Below are 18,236 nucleotides of genomic sequence, written 5' to 3' on the forward strand. Positions count from 1 at the left end.
CTGAGGTTTTTAGTTGTAACTAATGATTTTGACAGTGCTTATGGATCATTAATCTAAATAGAACTGAACATCTTCCATGAACACAGCTCCACAACAGAATACAGAATTCTCATCACAATAGGATGCATGTCCTTGGAGTGATCATCCAGCTGATGTTCGCACCTTCTTGTGCTTCAGTCGTGTTTGTGTTCGGGATGGACGGCCCGCAACTCTCCCGTCAGAAAGACAAAGGGAGGGATGGTTGTGGCTATGAACTAATAGCCTTGCAGATAAAAAATACACAAAAGCCCACTCAAATAATGACCAAAATAGTTTATATTATAACTTAAAATAAAAAATTGTCACATAAGAAATAGCAAACTGTAACTAATGCTTTTTCTATCATCTTAGGAAAAGGATATTAAAAAATGCTGGACAATAAGACATTAATTGCATTCCTTATATTTAACTTCCACATTTCACTTGCTACCCATAATTTCACCAAAATCGATTTCACCTGTCCTTTACAAAGTATTTCAGTTATTATTCTAGAATTGCATTTATTGGCATGTGGCTATTGAGCAATTGGAATGTGGCTAGTCCAAACTGAGATATGCTATAAATGTTAAATACACCAGATGTGAGAGACTTGGAATGAATAAAAGAATGTAAAAATTCCATTTTTATATTGATATTTTAAAAAGATTACATAAATTACCAAAATTAACTTCATCTGTTTCTTTTTACCTTAAAAAGATAAATGTGGCTACCAGAAAAATTAAAAATTACATGTGGTTCCATTATACTTTTATTGGATAGCAACTGGGCCAGAACACTTGAAAACAAAAGTGGTCATATCTTTAACTTACTAGTATCTTTTATACTCATCATCCGCTTTTGGTATGGGATTGTAAAATAAAACAACAATCACACGAGTATGCATGCTTTTTTCTAATGAACGTATATTAGTTTTTAAGTAGAGAAAGTAAAAATGTTATGTTCTGTTTATAATCTTAGAGTTACAGACAAGGACTGCATTTAAGACACACAGCATAAAAGATTAAAACAATGAATAAATCAAATCCTCTTAGTGCTCGTAAAATACATTTTCACCTGATATCGAGTACAGACGGGAGGCAACTAGAGGCAGGAGTAGAGCTCCGAGGGAAAACACGAGAGCTCACCTGCTTCCTGTGCGGACGTCACAGGTCTTGTTAAGTCATCATGGAAGCTCTGCTACTCAGGGGACCGTCCATGTGACTGTGCATGCCACGTGCTCACATTCCTCCCCATTTCCAAGAGAAAGAGGAGCTGCTTTTCTGTCACGGAGAATTGGGAATAACATTTAGTCAATGATGGCTGCATATCTGCGCTTTCCTTTCCTTAGCATGTGTCAATAAACCTTACTGGTTCTAAGCATGGACATAAAGGGACCTGTCCATAAATGATTTAAAGTGTGACTGGTTTAATGATTTTCAGTAAGATACCATAGTGCTATTTTTTTCTTATTGGTTAAGGGCAATTTGTTTTGAAATGTTCCTTTTGTGTTAGTTGCTTGTTGTTTTCAAAACTTCCTTCGAAATTGGCACAATCCCATCCACCATCCATTCCCAAGTCCTCCTGTGAGGCCCTGCGAGTCTCTAGTGACACTCTGGTGCCCTCAGGGCGGCTGCCGAAGCAGCGGGGACCCCCGCCCCCTGCCGGTGCAGCTCTCGGAGGACGTCTAATACGGAGTCCAGCTCTGTGCGGAACTTGTCCAGCTCACGATTCTTCAACTGGGCAACTCTTTTCCACTTCTCGATTTCTTTGCTTTGTTCGGTTTCTACTACTTGCTGGGTTTGCTGTATCATCTGCAAATAGGAAGTCCCTTATTACCGTTAGAGTTCACAGTGGGGTTGTTATAGAAGATCCTCTGAAACTTGACTAAAGTAAAGACAATTTGACTACCACAGACATTTTAAATGACAAACTGCTGGGCTACATTCCAAAGGAAGGGGACAGGGACACCCCTGCCTCAGCCTGCAGGCTGGAGACACAAGGACTGCAAGGATGTTTGCTGAGTCCCTTGAAACAAAATAAGCACCAGCGTGTGCTTACATGCCCCCTACATGTAGCCCTTTCCTCATCCCGATAAGAGCCAGCCTAACAGGTCTGCAGTGGCCACTTCTGTGCAGCAACCACGTGAATGCCATCCACTGTTCCTTAAGTAACCCCTTAATGAAACTCATTTACTCACCAAGCTGGGCTAGTCTGAGTCACTTTTTGGCCTGTCAGTTCCCTCACAACTAAGGAGAAGGGGCTTCTTTTACATCTCCCCAGGAAATTCACAAAGCGGGCAAAGTACATTTAAGAGATTGCAAAGAGCTACAGTGGGACAGTGCCAACTATGGTAAACCAGTGACTGGTGTATCAGAGGAGGGCAGGGAGGAGAGGGCGCCTTATTAACAGGCTCCCCTGTGTCTGAAAAGGTTTGCAGGTGAAGAGGGTAAGAACTGGGAAATCTAGTATCCAATTCTGATACAGAGTTTTATAGTCTTTTTGAAAAAAGCATTTAAAGCATCAGAAAATTTTAATACCTTGGTATGAATCCAAACATCCCTAAAATGCTGTTCCTCCTAAAAATGGCACTTGAGATGCTGTCAAGATAGTTTTAACATACAACATATGCCATTAATGAACCACACATTATAGCACCAGAAATAATGGTAAAACCACATATGTAGCATCATCATGTGCCAGGCTTGGTTTTAAGCATTTTACATGTATCTAGTCATTTACTTTTGACAACATACTAGGAATAGATTTTATGTACTTATTCCCATTTAACAGGTAGGGAAATGGAGACACAGGTAAGTTTAAAGAAAATTTTTTTTGCCCAATGTTCACACACAACCCACAGGAAGCAGATTCAGGATTCACACCCAGGCAACCTGGAGAGTCCTTTGTCTTGACTACCACACTAGACCGCCTCGCTTATGCGGATCTGCTTTTTTCAACTGTGAAATGAGCACCCTCTCATTAAAATGAGGTTTAGTTTTTTCAGGAACCTCCACACTGCTTTCAATAGTGGCTATATAAATTTACCACCAACAGTGCACAAGCGTTACTTTTCCTCTACACTTTTGCTGATACTTACTATTTTTGTCTTTTTGATGATAGCTCTTCTAACAGGTGTGAGGTGGTGTCCCATTGTGGGTTTAATTTGCACTTTCCTAATGATTAGTAATGTTGAACTCCTCTTCATGTATCTGTTGGACATTTAGATATCTTCTTTGGAAAAATATTCAGGTCCTTTGCCCATTTAAAAATGATGTATATACATATATACATCATTTTTGGATATATACCTCTTTGGATATAGATTTATTCCCAAGTAGTTCATTGTTTATGATGCTTCTATAAATGGTATTTTTTTTCAGATAATTTGTTACTATATAGAAACAGTATGATTTTTGTATATTGATTTTGTATACCTTGCAATTTCACTGAATTTGTTGAGTAACCAAGTTTTTGGTGGAGTCTTTATGACTTCCAATATACAAAATCATGTCATGTGCAAATGGAGACAATTTTACATTTTCCTTTTCAATTCTGGTGCCTTTCACTTCTTTTTCTTGTCTGATTGCTCTGGCTAGGACGTCAAGTACTATGTTGAATAGGAGTGATTAGAATGAGCACCACTGTCGTATTTCTGATCTTAGAGGAAAAGCTTTCAAATTTTTACCACTGAGTATGATGTTAGTTGTGTCTTACTATATATGGCCTTTATTATGTCTAGGTACATTCTTTATATACCTAATCTGTTGAAAGTTTTATCATGAATGGACACTGAATTTTCTAACATGCTCTTTCTGCATTTATTGAGTAGACAAGACTTTTATCTGTCATTCTAGTAATTTTATGTTATCACATATACTTATTGGCATATGTTAAATCATTGTTACATCTCAGGAATGAATCACACTTGATCATGGTGTACAATCCTTTTAACATGCTGTTGAATTTCATTTGCTAATTTTTTTGAGAATTTTTACATCTATATTCATAAGGGATACTGGCCTCTGGTTTTCTTTTTTGGTAGGGTCCTTATCTGGCTTTATTATGAGGGAATGCTGACCTTGTAAAATCCGTTAGGTAATGTTCACTCCTCTTCTATTTTGGAAGAGTTTAGGAAGGGCTGATACTAATCTTTCTTTAAAAGTTTGTTAGAATTTACCAGTGAAGCCATTTGGTCTTGGATTTTTCTTTGTTGGGAATTTTCCATTACTGATTCAATCTCCTTACTAGTCTATTCAGATTTTCTATTTCTTCCTTGTTCATTATTAGAGAGTTTTATGTTTCTAGAACTTACCTCTGTCTTTTAGGCTGCCCAGCTTGTTGACATATAGTTTTCATTATAGTAGTCTCTTACGATCCTTTGTATTTCTGTAATATCAATTGTAATGTCTCCTTTTTCACTTGCATTTTGAGAGTTCCCCCTTTTCTCTTGGTTAGTCTAGCTAATGGCTTGTCAATTTTATTCAACTTTTCAAAGAACCAACTTAGTTTTGTTAATCTTTTCTATCGTTTTCCTGTCCTGTATTTAATCTTGGTTTCCTTCTTTTTGCTTTGTTAGTTTATAAGGTGTTAAGTTAGGTTGTTTGAGATCTTTCTTGTTTTTTGATGTGTGCATTTATCACTGTAACCTTCCTTCTCAGAACTACTTTTGTTGTGTTCTGTAAGTCTTGGTATGTTGTGTTTCCAATTTCATTTGTCTCAAAATACTCTTTAATTTCATTTTTAATTTCTTCTTTGATCCACTGCTTGTTCAGGAGAGTGTTGCTTAATTTCCATGTATTTGTGAGTTTTCCTCATTATTGATTTGTTTCATACCACTGTGGTCAAAGAAGGTACTTGGTATGATTTTCATTTTCCCAAATTTGATCAGACTTGTTTTGTGGCCTAACATACTATCTATCCTAGAAAATGTTCCATATGTGCTAGAGAATATGTATTCTGTTATTGGTGGAAATGTACTGTATATGTCTGTTAGGTCCATTTTTTTCTAGACTGTTGTTCAAATCCCACTATTGCTTTATTGATGCTCTGTCTAGATGATCTATTCATTGCTCAGAGTGGGGAAGTACCTACCATTGTATTGCTGTTCATTTATCCTTTTAGTTCAATTAGTGTTTGTTTTATATATTCAGGTACTCTGATCTGGGTGCATATTTACAATTATCTTATTGATGTACTGATTATCTTTATCATTACATACTTATCTTTTCTCTTCTTTTAGTTTAAAAATTTAATTTGCCTGATAGAACCATAGCTACTATTGCCTTTTTGATTACCATTTGCTTGAAATATCTTTTTCAATTTTTTCACTCTCTGTATGGTCTTTAAAGCTATAATGAGTCTTTCAGCTTTTCACCATTATGATGTTAGCTTTGGGGTTGTTGTATGTGGCCTTTATTGTACTGAAGTATATTCCCTCTGTACCCACTTTGAGTTTTTATTATGAGTGGATGTTAATTTTGTCAAATGCTTTTCTGCATCTATTGAAATGATAGTTTTATCTTTCCTTTTGTTAATGTGGTGTATCACATTGATTTACAGATATTGAACCATCCATGCATATCTGGAAGAAGTCCCACATGATTATGGTATGTGATCCCTTCAATGTATTGTTGAACTCAGTTTGCAAATATTGAAGATTTTTGAATCTATGTTCATCAGGAATGTTGGCCTATAATTTTCTTTTCTAATAGTGTGCTTGCCTGGTTATGGTATCAGGGTAATGCTGGCCTCATAGAATGAGTTTGGAATTTTTCCTTTCTCTTCAATTTTTCTGGAATAGCTTGAAAAGGATGGGCATTGACTCTCCTTTAAATGTTTGGTAGAATTCTGTGAAGCACTGTGTAGTCCTGTTTTTTTTTTTCAATTTAAAAAATACTGCTGCAATTTCATTACTAGCAATCTGTTTGAATTTTCTATTTGTTCCTGGTTCAGTCTTGGGAGATTGCATATCTAGGAATTTATCCATTTCTTCTAGATTGTCCATTTTGTTGGAATATTATTTTTCATAGCAATCTCTTATAAATGCTTGCATTTCTATAGTGTCAGTCTTTTTTCATTTTATTTATTAGTGACCCCCTTTTTTTCCTGATGAGTCTAGTGAAAGGTTTTTCTACTTTATCTTTTCAAGGAGCAAGCTCTTAGTTTCATTGATTCTTTCTATTATTTTTTTAGTCTAATTCATTCATTTCTGTTTCAATCTGTTATTTCCTTCCTTCTGCTAACTGGCCTTGCTTGTTCTTTTTCTAGTTCCTTTTGGTGCAGGGACAGATTGAGATTTTTCTTGTTTCTTGAAGTAGGTCTGTATTACTATAAACTTCCCTCGTAGAACTGCTTTTGCTGCACCCCATTTACAAGTTAACTATTTTTAATATTGTGTACCCATAACAAATTGATGTAGTTAAGGCTATTTTAATATGCTTATTTTTTAACTTTTAACTGAGAGTACTAAGTGAATTATGCATTACCACTATAACAGTAGAGAATCTGTCTTTGACAATGTTTACTATTACTATTCATTTTGACACCCACATTTATGATTTTACTGTTAAATAGCATCTTTTCATTTTCACTTGTTGACAATTATAATGCTTCTTGGTACAGCACTTATTAAGTTCAATCCTTTTGTGCTCCTCGGGGCCTCATGAATCTGGATATCCATGTTTTTCCCATTTTGGAAGTTTCATTATTACCTTAAATACGCTTTCTGCTCTTGTCCTTTTCCCCGTCTGGGATTTCTATAATGGGGATAGTTTGTTCTGATGGTGCCCCCAGAAGTTTTGTAACATTTCCTCACTTTTTCACTCTTGGCCTTTTTAGTTCCTCTGACTGGTAATTTCAAATGACCTTTTTTTTGTTAGGTCAGATCTTCTGCTGAAGCTGTCCTTTGAATTCCTATTTTGTCATTGTATTCTTCAGCTCTAGGATTTTTTTTTTTTTTTGGTTTGCAGTTTTTTGTTGAACTTGTTTTTGCTCATGCGTTATTTTTCTAATTTTGTTTAGGAAGTTGTCTTTCTGAGTGTTCTTATAGTGCACTAAACTTCAGTAAAAGGATTATTCTGAATTGTCAGAACAGTCCACAGATCTCCATTTTGTTATGAATAGTTATAAGATCTTTATTTACTTCCCTTGATGGTGTCATGTTTACCAGATTTTTCATGACCCTTGAGTTGATATTTGTGCATTTAACTGGTCTCCTCTTCTGGACTTTACAAGTTTGCTTCCACAGACAGTCCTTTCCAGTCAGTTCTGCTCAGGGTTTTGGACAGGGCATGGCTGGTGGCATTCCTGGGCAGGTGGGGCTGTCTACTGGGGTCTCTTTTTTGGATGAGGCCGCTGCCTGAGCACCGAGGAGAGGGGGATGCTGGCAGCTGGGAACAGCTGGGTAGGACTGGTAGCTTGGTTTGCTGCCCAAGCACTGCTATAGGATGTGCTCTACAGGTATCTGGATTCTCATCAGGCTTTCTAGTTGGGTACCACTGGTCACTATAGTCAACTTTACATGGGGCTAGGAATTAGTTTCCTTTCCCAGGAGGGGCAACAGAATGTGCCCCAAGGTAGGCACTTATCTTTGTTTGGGGACCCAAATCAAGTAGAACTGTGGACAAAAATCCCTGGATAGATGGTGTTACTAAGTAAATTGGGTTACTCTCCAGACAGGCAGACCTGTTGGCTGGGCTTTCGGCACAAATGCCATTGTAAACAGAGCTGTAGGATGGACTATGTGGCTTCTTGCTTGAATGGGGCAGGAGGCTGTATTCAGCAATAGACGGGATGATTAATGAGCTTCCCCGTCCAAGCACAGTGGCTGAACAGGCTCCAAGGCTGGCGAGTGCTGTTGTTTGGGTCCTGAATGAGGCAGACTGCTCGCTGACCCCCCTTACCAGACAGAGCCACCGTCTTGGTTCTGCAGATGGATGCAGCACTGGTTCTCTCTCTACTTTGATACAGCTTTGAGGAGGGCCTCAGTCTACCAAGACCTGAGTGGTGCTTGCATTAACCCCTGTGCCCCTTTTTGATCACAATTTGATGTCCTGTGGTCAAGCTTCACAGATTCTTCCTGAAATCCCTATAATTTGAGAAATGAGTGGGCCTCCTGGGAAGCAACCCATAATGGTGGGTGAGCGCAGTGTTAACCCTGGGCTCTCTTTTTTCCCACTGGAGAAACTGTAGGTTTCTGGGAGTCCCCTGTTGCAGTACTGTGCTAGCCTGGGTGAGGAGGATGCCTTCAGCATGTGGGCACTCCTCTTACCCTTCTAATGCCATCCTTCTTGGTCTCTCAAGTGGGTGCTGCAGTCGTACCTCTGTGTCCGGGATTGTCACAGGTGTGTCTTCTCCATGATACATGCTAGTTGGTCTTCTTGTGAGGGAGACTGAAGTCAGGAATGATCTATGAGAACATCTTGATGACATCCTAATTTAGCGTTTTACCATGTTGTATATGAAACACATCTATTACCTTCTCTATAAATGCCCTACAAGGATGTCCTACAAGTCCTACTACGTTTTTGCTTAAGCAAAGAAAAGCCAATTTTGTAGACCATATTGAAATTATATATTTAAGATAAACACGTATTTGTTGAAAAATCCTGTATATATTTTATAATTGTACTGTATACTATATAACTTACTTGTGTACATATTAGTTGTATTTATAACAAGACTATCAAACAATTATTGGTGATACAGCTATAATAAAGTATGTGCTTATAACAAGTAACAAAGATAATGTTAAACAAATTTATCAACTTATAACCATTTTCTAGAACAGGAATTACAAAGTCCTATACACATATAGGTGTGTCTGTTGAAATGGTGATGCACTATGATGCCTTAGTTCTACTAAGGCTGATGTTTTCTTGGTATTCCATGTTTTTAAGAGAAGTCCACAAATAAAAGTTTAAGAGTAAGAATGAGAAATCAGTTACATTAACTTCTTTGTTCTCCATTTTATATTTCAAAGTTCCTATAATGATGAAAAGCTAGAACTAGGGTTTCTCTGTGGACGTCAGGTCAACCATAAAGCTTTGCATGTATATGATATTTTTTATTTTCAAAGATTATATAAATTTATACTGTTATAGATGGAACATTTTTGTGTGCCCCCACTCCCATTCATCTATTGAAGCTGCAACCCACAGTGTGGCCACACTTAGGGTAAGGAACTAATTAAAGTTAACTGAAGCAATAAGGGTGGGGCCCTGATCAGAGTGCAGTAGTGTCCTTGTAAGAAAATGCATCAGAGAACTCTTTCTTTATTCCCTCCCCCAGCCTGCAGTCCACACACATAGGCAGGGCCACCTGCAAATCAAAGAGGAGAGTTCTCACCGGAAACTGAATCAGCTGTAACCTTGATCTAGGACTTATGGCCTCAGAACTGTGAGAAATGCTATTTCTATTGTTTAAGCCACCCAGTTTATGATACTTTGTTGTGGCAGCCCAAGCAGATTAATACACTGTTTATGTGAAGCTAATAACAGCACCAAGGCTAGCACCTAAAAATAAATCATGTCCTTAGTTCTGCTATTTTTAATTTCTATTAATTAAATTGTTTGTAAGTAAGTGCAGTAATCATACTACTAGTGGTAGGCACATATTATTTTAAATGATCACATTTTAATATAAATATATTTCTTACAAATATTTATTGAAATCACTTGAATATGGAACATGTTTTCCAAACAAAGCCCTGTTCCCAGGGTTTAAATGCCAAACTTTTTAAGTACCAATCAATAATTAAGAAAGAACATGATATAAGTTGCTTCTCTATTTTCCCAGATAAAAGGCATACCAATATTTAGGTATTTGAAATTTGAAGTCTTATTTTGTCTCAAAAGTTATACATTAATTTTTTTTATAAACTCAGCACCCAATGAAAACAATAAGAAGTTTTGCTAGGGATGACAATACTATAGCAAGCTAGAGATACTTAAAAGTGGCGAATTTCATAATACGTAAATGTGATTTACTACTTTACCTGTTGAAGTTCCTGCTCTCTTTGTTCATGTCTTATTTCCATCTGTTTAATTTTCTTTTCTAAGCCCATGAGATGTTTCATCTCTGGTGTATGGTTTTCTTTGGCTTCTCTCAATTCCTCTAAGAGTTTTGCTATCTAAAATTGACGTAAGAAGTAAATGAAAAACTATGATAAGGAAGTAATTTTTTAACAGGTAGTCTTAAGGGGTAAAAATGTTCATCACCTGTTCTCTGCATAAACTTCTCTAGATAAGAGGTTTATTGTTACAAAGGTATCTTGAGTAGTTAGAATAATTAATAGCTTTCATTCCATATATCAAGGAAGTAGAGGTTCATCCTAGCCCTGAAATGACCTCATATTCCAAAAAGTTTCCAGATGACTGGACTGCCTTCTCCCTGCCACATATACCAGGCTAGTTATGGCACTCAAAATGAAGTTGGGCATTTTTTTTGGTGTATTCAGCTTTGCCATAAAGTGTTTAATAGGCGATTACTTTTGGGATTAAATAACGCATTGAAACCACCCAACACACAGAAAGAATTTAAAAACTATGGATCCTTCTTTAGTCCACTCCCTATAATTCTATTTGCAATTCTCTTCTAGATCTTATTGCTATAATTTATAATAATTCACTCCATAAATAAATGTATGCGTATAAAGTAGAGATAATGAAGTACTGAACTCTTTCTTTGCTGGCTGCTGTTTAGGTCGTGAGGATGCAGAGACTAAAGACAGTCCCTGTCCTCATGGAGGGTTGGTCTAGTGCAGTACTTCCTTTTTCATACCATGGCTCACAGAGAAAATGGTAATATTTTTGGGGCACCAGGAGTAAAATGGAAAAGATGTGAGGAATCTCTAAATTGGGTTTAGTGAAACAATTAATTGCATTTTCTTTATGCTATATAATTATGATAATTTTGTAATTGTTAACATCAAAAGGCAAAGTAAAAAACAAGCAAATGAAAATGGTTAAAATGAACAAATTCAATGTTTTACCTAATAGCAATAATAGTAAAAAACAAAACAAAAAACACCACATACTTCTCCTAAGTAAGTTAAAAAAATGTGAAAATACAAGCAAATTAAATCAGAGTCAAGTCTAAATACTTTAAATGTAGAACATCCCCTGATGGCATCATCAGTGAAAAAAGAAACATGCAGATGTGAATTGGGATGGTTTGCAGAAGGGCCAGGGAGAGGCCTTACAGAACATGCTGTGGTGATGGGTGCCGGGTGTAAAAATCTTATATGCTAAAACAATGATTATTAAAAATTGTAACAAAACAAAACAAAACAAAACAAAACAAAAGGATTATTGAACTAAGGAAGTTGTCAGAAGCATTGTTATACACATACTGGTCAAATATCAACTTTTCTGTCAACTTTACAAAGATTAAAAAATGATTCTGAGTTTGTCACAAGAACACTTCCAGCTATTACTATCTCGTGATCCATAGGAAACCCACTCCTGGGACACCAGACGGGAAGTTCTAGTCCAGTGAGAGCAGTCGGATGGATATGAATTCTCATCGGGTGAGCTACTGTGGAGAGATGGGGATGCGGGAGGGACACAGAACTTAGAGTGGAGGCCTGTTCACTGGACGCAGCTATGTTTAAACTGATGCTTAAATGACAAGTAGTACTAAGTCATGACATTATCATGTGCTTGGCACTATGCTAAGTACTTTATACATGTTGTCTCAGTTACTTTTATTTATCAAACCTTACATTTATTGTCTGATTCCCCAAGTAAAGCATAAGCTCCATGAGAACAGGAATTTGTCTACTTTGTTCTCAGTATTCCCACCACCTGTAGCTATGCATGGCAGAGAGTGTTTAACAATTATTCATGAATTAATTAATGAATTCACCTTTCACTGATTATTCATTTGTAAATTACATAAATTTAGAAACTTGGTTCTAGACAAAGAGAAAACGTCCCTTCATTTGTACTCATTTGAAAGTAGCTCTTAAGAGTATAAAGTGGAATATTTTTAAGAAAATCCTTGTAGTTCAGTGAATTTATTAGTTTCTGGAGGTAAATGGGCACACAGACAAAAAATGCATGATCAAGAATGCTTCCTGCTACTTGATACTACAGAAAAACTTATATGGTACCAAATGGCAGCCTGAATGTCCAACGGGAAGGCACTGGTAAACTGTAATTGGGAGCCTGGGAGCTAGAATCAGAGGCCCTAGATTCTAATGCTGGCACTTCTACGTATTGATTGGTAAACCTCAGACAAGTTATGTCATTTTTTGTAGTATCAATGTCTTCATCTATAAAAGGAGAATAACAACAATACTTTTGGGTTATGCTGAGAAGCACAGAGCACTTCACACAGTGCCTAGTACATACTGAACAAATGTTTATTATTACTATTTGACTATTATACAAATGTATAGCAAAAGTGGTAATAAAGATATATTAGATATGAAGATGGGATGGGTGATGTCACGATGGTGACATAGGTTATTCCTGCTCCCCTTCACAAGAACAGCTAACAGCTATTCATGAACAAGACACCACTACCAAGAGAATCCTGGAACACGAGGCTGGGGCTGAAGCACTCCTGCACCAGCCCAACCAAGACAGGCCATATTAGAAAAGTAGGAGCAGCAGCTGCATGCTGCCCACACCGCCCCTCCGCCAGGCTGGTGCACACCTCACCGACAGAGATCTCCCGAGCCTGTGGCTCCTCCAGGTGGAAAGGAGAGCCCAGGATGGAGATCCAGCTCCGCAGCATGTGTGTTACTTCCTGGAAGCCCCAACTCTGGTCTTGCCCCATGGAGATTATGGGGAACTCCGTGAGGACTGACTACTGGGAATCTGACTGTGATGGAGAAGTAGGGAGGGGCTGGTGACAACCCTGGCACTGGGGTCATGGCAGACTGAGTTCCATGGTAGACCTGCAGCACCCGGACAGCGATCCCAACTGGCAGTTTTGCTCATGTGTAGAACCAAGTCAGTGGTGCCGTCTGACAAGGTAGTGGGGTGAGGGTGTAGGTCTCCTGATCTGGGTCCTTGAATGAAGAGATTTGCCAGCCCTGGCGCCTGGTCTGTACCCTCCCAGGCATGTGAGCTAAGTCATGGTCTGGACCACTTCTAAGTGACGGTCGCAGCCCCACCCGACCAGGAAGTTGATGGAGCATCTGGAAAGCTGGGTAGCCCAGCGACACTAGAGCGGAGTGTGGAAGTCAGAGCTGACAGTCTGCAGAGCAAAGCCAGTGACCTGTCTGCCCAGGGTACTTAGGCTGCTTGGCTGGGACAGGACCACAGACAAAGAACCTCACTGGTATTGGAGCTGGGTCTCCCACCGCCTGAACCAGGAAGGAGACTGACTGAAGGCCCCGCCCACTGCTGCGTACAGCTCTCAGCCTGCCGGACCGCGGGGTCCAACCGGAACACACGGGAAGCTGTGCAAACCTGCAACAGCCCTGCTTACAAAGGCACCTGAAGAGAGCACAGACTCTCACTCACTCTGTCTGGCCAGAGAATTCACGGCACAGGTCTTGCCTGGTTTGGGTCTCCAAACACCGAGCTGAGCAGGCCTTGATGGGGCCCATAACCCCACCTACTGCTGAATATAACCTCAGTCATGAGAGGCTAGTGAGCCTGACCAGAGAACTCAGGCAACCAGCGTTTTCTACCAGTGGACAAAATCCAACCAAGAATTTCACACTAGGCCATCCTCCTCCTGCCTCACTTTGGCAGGGAACCGAGGCAGAAATCTCACCCAGCTGTGCTCAGCCGGCACCCCACTCACCCAGCCTGAGAGCCGGGGCAGTGGCCTCACCCAAAAACAGGCCCCCAGGGCACGCTCCTCCTGCCCAGGAATGTTACCAGCAGACACACCCAGAAGCCCAAACTGAGCCGACTGGGAAGAACTGTCTCTGCCAAGTCAGACCTGTAACGTATTAAAGAGAAGACTGGTTTCTCAAATATGCAGATAACAAAAAAGGAATCAAGGACCATGAAAATCTGGAAACCGCCATCAAGATAAGTAATAAAGCTCCAGGAATTAACCATAAAGAAACGGACATCTATGAACTATCAAGGAACTCTTAAATTTAGAGAAGAACAAGAACATAGAGACAACTAAACAAAATTAGGAAAACAATACATGAACAAAATGACAAGTTTTACAAAGAAATCAAAACCATCAAAAACTCCAAAACAAGTTGAAATTCTCGAGCTGAAAATACAATGACTGGTCTAAAGAATCCAAGAGAGCCTGAACAGCAGACTCAACCATGTAGAAGACAAGAGCCCACAATCCAGAATACAGGCAATTTAAAATTGTCAGAGGAGCAAAAAGGAAAATAAAAATGGATGAAGAAAGCCTATGGGGCTGAATGGACACAAATAAAAGAAATGATATCCACGTTATGGTAATTCCAGAGGAAGAGAAAGAGTCAGAAAGTATACCTAAAGCAATAATGGCTGAAATGTCCCAAATCTGGGGAGAGAAGTGGATATCCAGATCTGTGAAGCCCAACAGACCCCAAGGAGGTTGAACCTGAACAGGGCTACACTGAGACACACCGTAATTGTCAAAAGTCAAAGACAAAGAATTTTGAAAGCAGCAAGAGAAGAGGAAAAAGTTACATACAAGGGAACTACCATAAGACTATCTGTGGATTTCTTAAATGAAATGTTTCAGGGCAGAGAATGAGGTGACAGATTCAAAATATTGAAAGAAACTGTGAATGAAGAATTCTACACATAGGAAAGTTGTTCCTCAGAACTATAGGTTCTGAACAGACAAAAGCTGCAAGAGCTCATCACCACCACACCTGCCTTACAAAGAGGGGATTCTTTGAGGGGAAGTAAAAGAATGGTAACTAATGCTGCAAAAACTTAAGAAGGTAGCGTGAAACTCATTGGTAATGGTATATATAGAGTAAGTTAGATTTTGTAATATGGTGATGGTGGGGCATAATTCATTTATAACTCTAATTTAAGAGTTAAACAACTGTGGCAATAATAACCATAGTTATAATAATCTGCTATTAAATGGTATAAAAGATAAAAACTGTAACATCAATGACCTAAACTGGGAGAGGGAGAAGTACAAATGTAATGTTTAGGAATTCTATTGAAGTTAAGTTGTTACCAGCTTAAAAGAGGGTGTTATAATTTAAGATTACATTACATATATTTTATGTAAGCCTCATGGTAACCACATGGGAAAAACCTTAGTATTTACACAGATGACTATAAAGAAGTAAAAGCATACTGATACCAAAATCAAAACACACCAAAAAATGGAAGGATATGAAACAAGAAATAATGGATTTATAAAACAGAAAATAATGAACAAAATAGCAATGGCAAATTGTTACCTATCAGTAATTACTTTAAATATAAAAGGATTAAGTTCTCCAGTCAAAAAAACCCTCCCCAAATGGCAGGATAGATTTAAAAAAAACAAGGAAAAAACACGATCCAATGATAGACTGAGAGTGAAGGGATGGAAAAAGATATTCAAACAAATGGTATACAAAACAAAGCAGGTGTAGCCATACTTACATAAAACAGACTTTAAACTAAAAATGGTAAAAAGAGACAAAGAAGGTCATTATATAATGGTAAAGGGGTAAATCTTTCAAGAAGATACACCAATCGTATCCATTATTTATGCATCCAACTTTGGAGCACCCACGTATATAAAGCAAAAACTATCAATGCTAGAAAGAAAAATAAACAGCAGTACAATAATAGTTGTGAACTTTAATACCTCACTCTTAACAATGGATAATCCACCCAGAAACAGAATAAGGAAACAGGGGATTTAAACATCATCATAAGCGAAATGAACATAACAGTCATAGACAGAATATTTAATTCAGCAACAGCAGAAGACACATTCTTCTCAATCACACATAACATTTTTGAGAACAGAAAATATGTTAGGCCACAAAACAAGTTTTAGAAAATTCAAGAAGACTGAAATCATATCAAGTATCTTCTCTGACAGTAATGGTATGAAACAAGAAATCAATGAGGAGAAACTCACAAACATATTAACATTTCATAAAACAATTAGTTGGTTTGCTTGTGCTAATTTAATAAATCCCTTAGTAATAAAAAATGGTGTATATGCTTCAAAGAATAGAAAGCACAGCTTATCTGGTTTTTTGGACTTTCTAGAAACAAAAAGATCTTAGACTCATAAAAATGGTGTATTTGCAGGGAGATCTATTTCCTGTGGTGATACTGTCCTGGGTAATCCAGCATCACTGCCATGATTGCTTTACCTATTTCTTTACCAAATTAAATAGTGTAGTACTTAATGTAGAAATGGCCTTAACCATTCAATTCCCCACTGCCCAGAAAATCTCAAAAAAAACCCCACAAATATATAAGTTAATCAGTTAAATATTTGAGCTTCATCTGGAGAAAGCATTATTTCCATAAAGAAGTTATAAATATGTTCTTGACAGGTGACAGGTATTTTCAGGTTATATCTATTTCTGCATTTAAGTTGAACATTTATACAGAAAGATGAATATGATTGAAACAGTTAAGAAATGTTATGTTGGCTCAGTATTTTGTTTATTTCTTACCTCTTTCTGTAGAATTTCTTCTCGAACTTGAGAAACTACAAGAGACTCCTGTTTACCCTGCAGCTCATTAACCTGATTTTGGAAATGCTTTATAAGTACCTAGGAAATTATGTTAGAAGTACAATGTAAATAAGTTTTTCCTTGAACATTATTTGAGAAACAAAGAAAGCCAACTTTTTTTGTATTAAAATATTAAAAAGATCTTAATATTTTAAAATGACCAAATTCAATGTCAGAAATAAACTGCCACAGGTATAAAGTTTGTTGAATTAATTAAACTCACAGAATAAATTTATTTTGTTTTTTTCAACATTTAATATAAAGCATCATTTGTATCACAAATTAATGAATATGAATCTATTTGGTTTCTTTAGTACTCTTCTTCTGAAGTTCCAAAAAAATACCATTTAAAATAAACCTCCATAAAGTCCAAGCATTTTGAAAAGTGACCAATTATCTTTGTAACACTGGGAATAAGTAGGACAATGTTTCTATTAAAGGGCAACTGACTGAATAAAGACAACATGAGCCTAATAATATCTGTGAAATAACTGTCACTTGTATTTTTAGACAAAGAAACCAAAATTTATAAATACTTCCATCAAGAAACTGAAAAAACTTAGGGAATATTTTTATCTCTTATCTCTAATCCTTTTTAAAAAAATTATTATTTTTATGATCAGACTGTGCTGACTTTCATTTAACATACAATTTACCATGTTACACTTAAAACTCTGGGAAAATAATCCTCAGGGCCCTCCAGCACAATGCCACTACTCCTCCTGCCTCTCCCAGACTGCTCCTCAGTCTGCAGTCGTTTGGTACAATGTTTACGCTGCCCACTACCATCCCACTCCTACGTGGGAAGAACTAGACAAGTTATTTGCAAAGTTGTATAATGGTTACTTTTGTAAAGCACTTTACATCTTTTTCATTGAAATATTCAATTCGTTTTTCCGAGCTACTTGAAATTCAATTACAAACCTCATTACATTTCACCCTAAATACTCCAAATATTTCAACATGCGTCCTTATAAGGGCATTTTCTCATAAAACCACAACATTCTTATACCTAAGAAAATTTATAATAATTTCAAAATATCTAATATCCAGTCCATATTTAAACTTCCCCAATTAAGGGATTTGTTTTTAATCAAGACTATTAAATAATTATTGATGAGAGAGGTGGTGGTGAGATAATTATTCTTAAAGTTTTTCCCCCTCAGCTTGTGTTTTACAATGAAAACCTACAGAAAAGAAAAAGAGTACAATGAATATTCATATATTCTTCAACTTGATTTACAAACTGCTAACTTTTTGCCCTATGTGCTTTTTCCTTTTCTTTTCTGGGGACATGATTTGAAAATAAGTTGGGGATATAAATTCTACTTTAATGCTATGTTTTCACCTTGTTAACAAGCACAGAAGATGGGCCAAACAGTAGATATTCACAGATATTCCAAGTAGGTATATACACTAACCAAGAAGGAAAATACATTTATTCAAGGAAATATGGATGAGCTGTCAGTTACCCTGTCGTTATTCTTAGAAGACTATGCTTCGTAATACTAGAACTGTGGCTACAACTTTGTCTATCCCTCTGTTCATTATTTTGTCCCCAGTGCCTGACTGTAGGCGCCGAATCATTATTTGT

General features: G+C 37.4%; 1 pseudogene; it reads right to left on the reverse strand.

Annotated features, from left to right (window-relative positions):
• Positions 1–414: 414 nt before the first annotated feature.
• The window catches only part of LOC130679810 (centrosomal protein of 162 kDa-like), a 70,427-nt pseudogene continuing 52,605 nt past the window's right edge, over positions 415–18,236 (reverse strand).

This window comes from Manis pentadactyla, chromosome 12 (genome assembly GCF_030020395.1).
Source record: "Manis pentadactyla isolate mManPen7 chromosome 12, mManPen7.hap1, whole genome shotgun sequence".
NCBI lineage: Eukaryota > Metazoa > Chordata > Mammalia > Pholidota > Manidae > Manis > Manis pentadactyla.